The sequence below is a fragment of the Microcaecilia unicolor genome, chromosome 1, assembly GCF_901765095.1.
Source record: "Microcaecilia unicolor chromosome 1, aMicUni1.1, whole genome shotgun sequence".
NCBI classification, from domain to species: Eukaryota; Metazoa; Chordata; class Amphibia; order Gymnophiona; family Siphonopidae; genus Microcaecilia; species Microcaecilia unicolor.
The window spans coordinates 659409630-659420502 of record NC_044031.1 but is presented as its reverse complement, the minus strand read 5'-3'; the positions used below and the strand labels follow the sequence as shown (position 1 = coordinate 659420502).

The following is a 10873-nucleotide window of genomic DNA, read 5'->3' as shown; positions in this document are numbered from 1 at the left end:
GGAACTTAGCCTCCCAAAGTGCTTTGAAAATATGCCTCTATGGAATTTTCCTCCAGGAATTTGTCCAAACCTTTTTTAAACCCAGATAACTAACTGTAGTTACCACATCCTCTGGCAAAGAGTTCCAGAGCTTAACTATTTGTTGAGTGAAAAAATATTTTCTCCTATTTGTTTTAAAAATATTTCCATGTAACTTTATTGAGTGTCCCCTAGTGTTTATACTTTTTAAAAGAGTAAAAAATCAGTTTACTTCTACTCATTCAACACCACTCAGGATTTTGTAGACCTCAATCATATCTCCCCTCATCCATCTCTTTTCCAAGCTGAAGAGCCCTAACCTCTACAGCCTTTCCTCAGACGAGAGGAGTTCCATCACCTTTATCATTTTGGTCGCTCTTCTTTGAACCTTTTCTAATTCTGCCAAATTTTTTTTTTTAGATACGGTGACCAGAACTGAATGCAATACTCAAGGTGCGGATGCACCATGGAGTGATACAAAGTCATTGTAGTATTTTCGGTCTTATTCACTATCCCTGTCTTAATAATTTCTAGCATCGTTTACTTTTTTGGAACTTTGCACACCGGGACTAGGCACCACTATGGCGGTATCTGAGGTGGCTGGGAGGGGAAGTAGATTATTCTAATTTTGTACTAAGGGCCCTGTTTACTAAGCAACGCTAAGGGCGTGCTAGTGTTTTTAGCATCCGCTAACCACTAAAGACGACACCCATATATTTCTATGGGTGTCTCTAGTGTTTAGTGCGCGTTAAAAACACTAGCACACCTTAGTAAACAGGGCCCTAAATGGGAAATGTTCTCTCTGTGCATTGGCCAGCATGCTGATAATCTGCTTTTATTTTGGGAGGCAGGGAAAGTGGTAATAAGAGGTGAAATCCTTTCATATAAACACCTTAGAAATATGAAACAGACACAAGAGGTGTTAACACTCGCTAAATCCTTGCAGCAAGCGCAAGCTCAACTGGTAAAAGATTTCACCCCCTCTAATAAAGAGCATTTCTTAGCTACCCAAAAGTTATTAAGGGGCCCTTTTACTAAGGCACTCCTAAAAGTGACCTGCGCTGGTGTAGGCACGTGTTTTGGACAAGCGCTGGTCCATTTCCTTAGAGCACCTGGAAAAAGGCTTTTTTCTGGGGGGGGGGGGGGGGGGAATGGATGTGCTGCAAAATTAAAACCAGCGCGCACCCATTTTTTGGCCTAAGACCTTACCCATTGACTTAGTGGTAAGGTCTCATGCGCTAACTGGGCGATAAGCATTCAACGCGTGTAAACTGCTGAATACCACTGGGTAAGCACCCCACGGTAGAAAACAGAAAATATTTTCTACTGGGTGTTTTGGGCGCATGCCAAAAATGGAATTACTGCCTGTGGCACGTGGTAGGTCAGCAGCAGTGCCAATTTGACATGCGTTGGACGCACATAGGCGCCTTCATGCCTTAGTAAAAGGGCCCCTAAATGAGCTCCTGCATAAAAAGGCCCAGTGCTCTTTATTGTATGGTAAACATAGATATTATGAATAGTGAGGTCCAATGTGGATATTCTTAAAGTGTTTAGCACTTATTTCACAGAGTTTTATAAGCACCCCCCCCCCCCCCCCCCCCGATCAGCCTCTTCTACAGAATTTCCTAGGCCGGGGGATTAGAGCTGTCCAAAGTGCCTGATGGAGAGTTTGCTAAGCTCAAAGCTCTTCTGATTGGGAAAGAGATAACTAAGGCTATTGGGCAGTTAGCCAGTAATAAAACACCAGGTCTGGATGGACTGCCCATTGAATTTTATAAATCTCTTGGCCATCATGTAATCCCCACTTGGGCAACGGTCTTTGAGGCAGCATTGCTTAAGGAGCAATTCTTCCTTATTTTGAACGCTGCATTCATTGCTATTATTCCTAAACCAGGTAAAGACCCGGAACATGCATTCTATTCTATTCAAGGTATTTATATCCCACTAATATCAATACTGATTCTAAGTGGGTTACATGAATTCAAAGACATACCATTAATAGCAAGAAAATCCTACTAAAATTACTCATTCAAATACTTATTGAAAAGATAAGTCTTCAATCATTTACAGAACCGCAGATAACCAAAAATCACCTGAATTTGTACAAGTATAGAATTCCACAATTTACTAGCTTGAAAGACAAAAAAAAAAACCATCATGAAATCTCTTATACCTGACTTTTTTAACAGATGGAAATCCCAACTGTAAAGTGGAATGAAAATGGGAATTCACTCTGAAAGCTGGATAAGCTATTAACTGTGGAAGAAGAGAGGAACAATTCCCCTGAGTATGTTAAATACAATACAAGCCATCTTTAAAAAAATATCCATGCAGAAACTGGTAACCAATGTAAACTTCTTAATAAGAGTAGCCATAGATCATAGATGTAATGTCTTACAGACCTATCTCCCTTATAAAACTCAGAAGGTATGCGAAAATCATAACAAATAGATTACATCATATCATTCCAAAATTAGTAGATCCTCAACAAATGGGGTTTCTGCAAGGCAGAAATAGTAGCCCTAATATACGCAGTACTATTGCGGCGATTGTTGAGGTGCAGATATTGAAAAGGCATTTCATAGTGTGGCATGGCCTTATTTGTGGGCTGTGCTGCAAGCGTTTGGCATTACTGGGAACATCTTACAGTGCATTTAATTCCTGTACTCAGAACAGAGAGCACAAACGCGTGTTAATGGCCTATTATCTGGGCCATTTTTGACTGAGCATGACACTAGACAGGAATGCCTACTGCAGGGGTGTAGCCAGACTTTGAAGTGGGGGGGAGCTGAGCCCAAAGTTGGAGGCATATTTTAGCCCTCCACTCCCCCCCCCCCCCCCCCCACCACCACCACCGCCACACCACATACCTTGGCTGGCAGGGGTCCCCAACCCCCAACAGCTAAAACATTTCTCCAGTGCTGCTCTCCTTACATTGCTTGTCCTTCTTCCCCTCACATTGCGCATGCTCGATTTAAACAAAATTGAGCATGAGTGAAGTGTCGCGCATGCTCAGTTTCACGAGAACCAAAAATATACGCAATGAGAGGAAGGTAGGGCAGCCAAGCTAAGGGCCCTGGATCCATTTTGGGGGGGGGGGACCAGGCCCCTGTCGTCCCCATACATAAGTACATAAGTGTTGCCATACTGGGACAGACCAAAGGTCCATCAAGTCCAGCATCCTGTTTCCAACAGTGGCCAATCCAGGTCACAAGTACCTGGCAAGATCCCAAAACAGTACAATATATTTTATGCTGCTTATCCTAGAAATAAGCAGTGTATTTTCCCCAAATCCATTTTATTTTTATTACATTTGTACCCTATGCTTTCCCACTCATGGCAGGCTCAATGTGGCTTACATGGGGCAATGGAGGGTTAAGTGACTTGCCCAGAGTCACAAGGAGCTGCCTGTGCCTGAAGTGGGAATTGAACTCAGTCCCTCAGTTCCCCAGGACCAAAGTCCACCACCCTAACCACTAGGCCACTCCTCTCCTCCACTCCACTCCACTCCACTCCACTTATAGACTTTTCTTTTAGAAAGCTATCCAAACTTTTAAAAAACCCCACTAAGCTAACTAATTTTACTACATTCTCTGGCAACAAATTCTAGAGTTTAATTACACATTGAGTGAAGAAATATTTTCTCTGATTCATTTTAAATTTACTAGTGGCCTGCTGTCCCTTTCTTTGTTCGTTCTATGTATGGAACCTCTAGTTAGAGAGTTGTGTCAAGATATGGATGTGGAGGGTATTAGCATAGGGTCCTATGAGCTTAAAACAATGGTCTTTGCAGATAATCTCCTCTTTCTAAGTCATCCCACTCACACTTTGCCCAGAGATTTAAAGATTTTAGTGCCTTTAGTCAATTTACTGGCTTGAGAGTAAATCTTGCTAAATCCACTATGATGAGATTGCAGGCTGACAAAGATGGTCATTAGCTGGGTCTTTTCCCTTTACAGAAGGCTAAGGAACAATTTATTTATTTATTACATTTGTATCCCACATTTTCCCGCATAGCAGCAGGCGGCTCATTGTGGCTTACAGGTTCTGGAGAGGAGAGTACCAACTCTGGGAATATATACAAAGTGGAAAATAGAGTAACAGTAGGTGCAAGGAGCTGATAAGGTTCCGGAAAAAAAGAATACAACTCTGGGACAAATATATTTTAGCAGATAGAGAGAAGTAATCCCAATGAGGCTGATAAGTCTCCGGGAATGGGACTACAGCTTCTAGTGAGAAATACAGAGTAGGATAAGGGTAGAAGTACACTTAATTATAACTGGAGTGGTAAAATTCGTACAGTTTGAAGTAATAGGATTATCTGGAAGGGGTATTGTTCATTTCTTAGATCGAAAGATGTGATGCATTCATTGTTCATGAATTAGTTCGGGACTGCTGGGTAGGCTTTCCGGAAGAGGTGAGTCTTGAGGTCTTTTCGAAATTTATGTAAACATTGGTACATTATCTTTTCTAGACAACTTAATAGATAGGGGCTCATTTTCAAAACACTTAGAATTACAAAGTTCCATAGGTTATTATGCTTTGAAAATATGCCTCTATATGACCTTAATATTAAGTCTTTGTTAAATCATATGAAAACTTTGCTGGAGCACTGGAAAGATGTGCCATTATTGCGTATTGGCAGAATACAATTGATAAAAATGGTATATTTGCCTAAATGGTTTTATGTTTTCCAACACCTCCCCCTTAGAGTTTCTAATAAGGATTTGAGATTTTTGAACCAAATTTTAGCAAAATTCTTATGAGCGGGAAAATAAAACATATATGCATATAGCACTACTAAACATACCCAAGTGTTTAGGACATAAGAATATAAGTATTGCCAAACTGAACCAGACTGAAGGTCCATCAAGCCCAGCTTCCTATTTCCAACAGTGGCCAATCCAGGTTACAAGTATCTGGCAAGATCCCAAAACAGTACAACACATTTTATGCTGCTTATCCTAGAAATAAGCAGTGGATTTTCCCTAAGTCCATTTTAATAACGGCTTATGGACTTTTCTTTTAGGAAGCTATCCAAACCTTTTTTAAACCCCACTAAGCTAACTGCTTTTACCACATTGTCTGGCAACGAATTCCAGAGTTTAATTACACGTTGAGTGAAGAAATATTTTCTCAGATTCATTTTAAATTTACTATTTTGTAGCTTTATTGTGTGCCCACTAGTCCTAGTATTTTTGGAAAGAGTAAACAAGCAATTCAAGTCTACTCATTCCACTCCACTCATTATTTTATAGACCTCTATCATATCTCCCCTCAGTCATCTTTTCTCCAAGCTGAAGAACCCTAGCCACTTTAGCTTTTCCTCATAGGTAAGTCATCCCATCCCCTTTATCATTTTCATTGCCCTTCTCTGTACCTTTTCTAAGTCCACCATGGGGCTCATTTTCTAAGTACTATGGAACTTTGTAAGTCTAAGTGCTTTGAAAATATGTCTACACATCTTTTTTGAGATGTGGTGACCAGAATTGCACACAATATTTCAGGTATGGTTGCACCATGGAGCAATACAAAGGCATTATAACATCCTCATTTTTATTTTCCATTCCTTTCCTAATAATACCTAATATTCTATTTGCTTTCTTAGTTGCCACTGCACACTGAGCAGAGGGTTTCAATGTATCATCAATGATGACACCTAGATCCCTTTATTGATCACTTTGCACTTGCTTACATTAAATGTAATCTGCCATTTGGATGCTCAGTCTCCCAGTCTCATAAGGTGCTCTTGTAATTTTTCACAATCCTCTTGTGATTTAACAATTTTGCATAACTTTGCCAACATTATCCAGTTCTGCTGTATATATTTATTCCTTCTTCAAGTCTGGTTGTAAAAGGCTTTGTTTCTTTTTGCTTTTTTGGTTGTTTTGGAATCTTGTCTCCCGGCTGTGTGTTTGTATATAGATGAGTGTGATTTTATTAGGCAGGCAAACAATACACCACCAAAATACAAAATACAGTAGCAAGAAGCACACTATTGGCTGACAAGTTCATACAAAGTTAATTATGTTCAGTAGAAAATAAATCTGTTGGCTGTCTGCTATGTGAATATTCCATCACTGTTTCATTATTGCTATCAAGTATTACATATTATGGGCATTTGTTTTAAACTTTAATTTGTTTATCCATACCGTACAGGTACATAGTATTTATTTATTTATTTATTTATTTATTGCATTTGTACCCCACATTTTCCCACCTATTTGCAGGCTCAATGTGGCTTACAGAGTGTTATTATGACATAGTCATGAGAGTATTTCTTGTTAAACCCAAAACCTAAGGGTGGTTAAACAATTTGGTATAAACTGTGTTGTGCTGTAGAAGTTGTAGTTGTTTACTTTTGCAATGTGTGTATGAATTCTTGTTCTGGTTTGTGCATGTGATAATGTTTGAATAACTGTCTAATCTTATGGCTATGATTTCTGAACATGCGACATCATTAAACGACAGACTTTTGCATGCCCAGTTGGGTATATATGTTAATCTCATCTTTGTTAAGTGTTTCAGACATATCCATCTACTTGCTCCCATGATGTTTCTGAATTCTATTATTCTGTCCCACTGTATTTTCAAATATAAACCACACTGAACCCGAGTTTGCTTGGGATAATTTGGGATATAAATGTTTTTGTTTTTTTAAAAACCCTTTATCCTCCACCTTTTAAGGCACTGCCTATCCAACTGGATGGTGATGGCACAAGGAAAGCAAGTTAGTCCAGTGAAGACTAACTCAAAATAACCTGTTCCTTAGCTGGGCTCTAGTATTACCATATTGAAAATGCGAACATACCCTGCCTTTGTGGTTATGTTCTACCAATAGAATAAACGATTAACTGGCTTTCTTGAAGAATTATATAACTTTTGGATCAATGACTAGGAACAAAAGCACACACTCATTGCATAAATGTATGTTTTTGTTCCTAGTCACAATTCCTCATGTACAGCCACAAAACAACCTTTTAGGGTGGATAGAGTTCACAATGAGCTCCTTTTATTATCGACCAATTAGAAGAGATAAGAGTTTTCAGCTATGGCACAGTATAAATCATCACAAGAACAAAATATAAGAAAACCAATGGACTGAATTAGGGTCTTATAGCCCATTTAAACAAATGAGAGATCTGCATGCAACAAAATATTTATATTTATTATTTTAACTTATAAAACTACTTGTTCCAGAAAGATGCTCAAAACAGACTAATCCATTTGTTTATCGAAAATGTAAACTTCTACAACTGAGATGAAGATGAGATTCCATGTGCCCCAATGAACATACATAGAGGGGCATAATCAAAAGGCGCCGGCCATTTCGCCTGGCTCAGGAGATCGGCGGCCATTTCCCGATTTGTGTCGGAAGATGGCCGGCGATCACTTTTGAAAATGAGCTGGATAGTAACATAGTAAATGATGGAAGATAAAGACCTGTACGGTCCATCCAGCCTGCCTAACAAGATAAACTAATTTTGCATGGTATGTGATACTTTATATTTGAAAGGAGAGTTTAATTTTACTTCCATTTAATTTCAATATATTCCATCTTTATAACACCAGGCTTCCCAAGGCAGATTACTACAACAGTTAAGATGAACCCATCAGGAAACAAACAGGATATCCTCACTGAGATTTGCCCATGTATTACTATATTCTATAGAACAATGTAGAAATATGAGCACAAAATACAGAGTTTATTACTACAGGTTCTACCAGGTACAGTAATTTTTAAGTTGTTTTAGTGATATTCAATTTTATTTCATGATCTCTTCCTCTCTCTATATAGATAGGTCTACATATATATATATATATATATATATATATATATATATATATATATATATATAAGGGAAGCTTTCAAATAAATAAAGCTGTCAAACAAGTTTTCAAAATCCTTTATCCTCCACCTTTAAAAGCACTTTCTATCCAACTGGAACTGGTTAGAGCTTTTAGACGGACCACGCGCATAGACAGTCCGTTTATTGTTTTCAATTGTTTTGGGTGAACTAATGTGGCGGCAAGCTCCGCCTACTAGCTTCAGCCAACATAATGGGCCAGATAGGCTTATGCTGTCTCCCAACCTCCTTGACGTCTCCTGTTCTCAATCTAACTCCTTGGTCCTACCGTCATCCGACGCAAGTTCCTGTTTTCCGGCAAGGCGGGAGACGGGAGTTGCGGGACGTATGTATCCGAGCTGAGAGAGTGAAGTTAAGTCAAGGGGGACGGGTCACCTGTGAAAGAAAGCTGTGGTGGGCGATCTCCGGTATGAGTTTGACGGTAGCATGTTTGTTGAGGGAGAGAGAGGTGCTGGATTTAGTGGGGGAGAGATTTTGAATCGGAGAGCTAAAGAGAGGGGGAGAGCTGGTAGACCACATATGGGGAGGGTAGACTGATCGCGAATTCGTATGATTTATTGTTTTTGCCCGGTGAGGGAAAGAGGGAGCCCGTTCCAGGACACCAAGTTAATTGACTGCGTTTTAAAGATTTTGCCCAAGTGCCTCTTTGGAGTTGTAGTTCTGATTTCTAAGTCTAAACCTCAAATTCGGGCATATAGTGAGGCAGAACCAGCTTTGGATCTATCCATTATGTTTGCCTGGGATGAGCTGGCAACCTTAACCAAACTGCCAGGGTTACCTTTTTCCAGGAGGGAGCCTTTTTGGCCAATGCAGTGAGCTGCTTGTGCTCCCTAATTTTACCCATTGAAATCTGAATTGCAGGTAGCAAGGGGATCTGGCTGGGTCCCCCCACCCCCAATTGTGCTCAAGCCCTCTCTGCTTTAATGGCTGGTGGGAATGTCTGAGCCTCACCACCAGCTGAAGAGGTCTCCTGCACGCCCCCCCCTCCCCCGTGCTGTTTGAGCAGCACTTAACTCCTCGTGCTTGCTTCAGCTGCCAGTGCTGGCTTTCTTGTGTATGCGCTCTTCGGCATTTGCTGCTGTGGTTCGCCCATTGATTTAAGCTGTGATGTGGCATCATGTGCCCTGGACTCACATAGGAGACCTCGTCAACTGGTGGGGCTTGGGCATCCCTGCCAGCAAAGATATGGTTTAATGCAGTGGCAGCAGGTGGCAGCAGCTGGGGGGGAGGGTATAGGGGAATATGTGGCTTCCTCAGTCCACCTTTGGGAGCTGCCGTTCCCCCCCCCCCCCCCCCCCCGATCTTAAGGCAAAAGGACAGGGCTATTAGAAATACAGAACTGGTTAACTTGGCAGCTCTGCCTTTAACATTGTTTGCATTGTTAAGTGAACCTACTAGAACCTGTAAAACAAAAATCTTTTGCCTACCTGTGTAGTTCTGGGTTTTACTTTCCAGGGATCTGTTGATGGAATGGGACACAAACATTGAATCACATGGAAAATGAGCTTTCCTTCTGAGTTCCCCTTTGGTGCAGCCGATCTGTGAATCGCTGGATCTGTGTGTATATACAGGAATGGAAAATGATTTTGAAAACATATGTGTTAGCCAAAAGATCAAAGCACTTATGGCACTCAAAATATACTTACTGTTGAAAAGAGAGCCTGAGTGATATGATACAAACATTCAAATATTTGAAAGGCTTCAATAAAGTATGGGAAGCTATCTTTCACAGAAAAGAACATTTATATTGACACTGCATAGATGCGTCGACACTCGGCATATCAAATTAAATAAACTTGAGGATTGTTGATGCCTGGAATAGTTCACAAGCAGTGCTAATCAGAAATATGACCGAATTCTAAATAGAAAAGAATTGTTTATTTTTTTAATAGAAAGGATGGCAGATCTATGGAACAACTCCGAGTGGATGGTGGGCATGGGATAAACAGAGTATATATTGTTGCCAAAAAAGAGAGAGAACCAAGGATGGAAGTTACTCATTGTCAAAGCACATAAGCTTAGTTCCATAGCAACATATGTAACTTTGTAAGTCTAAGTGCTTTGAAAATGAGCAGCATAATTAGAAGCTGATCTGTTTGCCAACTGCAAGTACAGTAATAAATAGAAGTTTAAACAGGAGCGCTAGTACTCAAATAGCCAGGTCAGTTTGGCAGCATCAGTTTGGCAGCATATGCACTTCTTCTGTTGAGCAGATCAGTGCGATGGGTAGATGGTGCAATGGCACCTTTTGTAAAGGCCACGGGGAACTAGGAGGCTTTCAGGCTCATTTTCGAAAGAGAAGGACGGCCATTTTTCAACACAAATCGGAAGATGGGCGTCCTCCCAGGGTCGTCCAAATCGGTATAATCGAAAGCCGATTTTGGACGTCCCCAACTACTCTCTGTCGCAGGGACGGCCAAAGTTCAAGGGGGCGTATTGGAGGCGTAGCAAAGGCGGGACTTGGGCGTGCCTAACACGTGGACGTCCTCGACCCATAATGGAAAAAAAAAGGGCATCCCTAACGAGCACTTGGATAACTTTACCTGGTCCTGTTTTTCTTACGACCAAGGCACAAAAAGGTGGCCGAAATGACCAGATGACTACCGAAGAGAATTGAGGATGACCTCCCCTTACTCCCCCAGTGGTCACTAACCCCCTCCCACCCTCAAAAAACATATTTAAAAATATTTTTTACCAGCCTCTATGCCAACCTCAGATGTCATACTCAGGTCCATCACAGCAGTATGCAGGTACTTGGAGCAGTTTTAGTGGGTGCAGTGCACTTCAGGCAGGCGGACCCAGGCCCAACCCCCTCCCTACCTGTTACGTTTGTGAAGGAAACAGTGAGCTCTCCAAAACCTACCACAAACCCACTGTACCCACATCTAGGTGCCCCCCTTCACTTGTAAAGGCTATGGTAGTGGTGTACAGTTGTGGGTAGTGGGTTTTAGGGGGGGTTTGGGGAGCTCAGCACACAAGGTAAGGGA

General features: G+C 41.1%; 1 protein-coding gene across 2 annotated transcripts in view; it reads left to right on the top strand.

Moving 5' to 3' along the window:
• Positions 1-8120: 8120 nt before the first annotated feature.
• Positions 8121-10873, top strand: part of SNUPN (snurportin 1) — an 88786-nt gene continuing 86033 nt past the window's right edge. Inside the window, exon 1 of one of the 2 annotated variants that reach the window (XM_030186826.1) lies at positions 8121-8293. The gene's annotated coding sequence lies outside the window, so the exon portion shown is untranslated. The remainder of the gene's footprint in view (positions 8294-10873) is intronic. The other variant, XM_030186833.1, reaches the window with a different exon arrangement.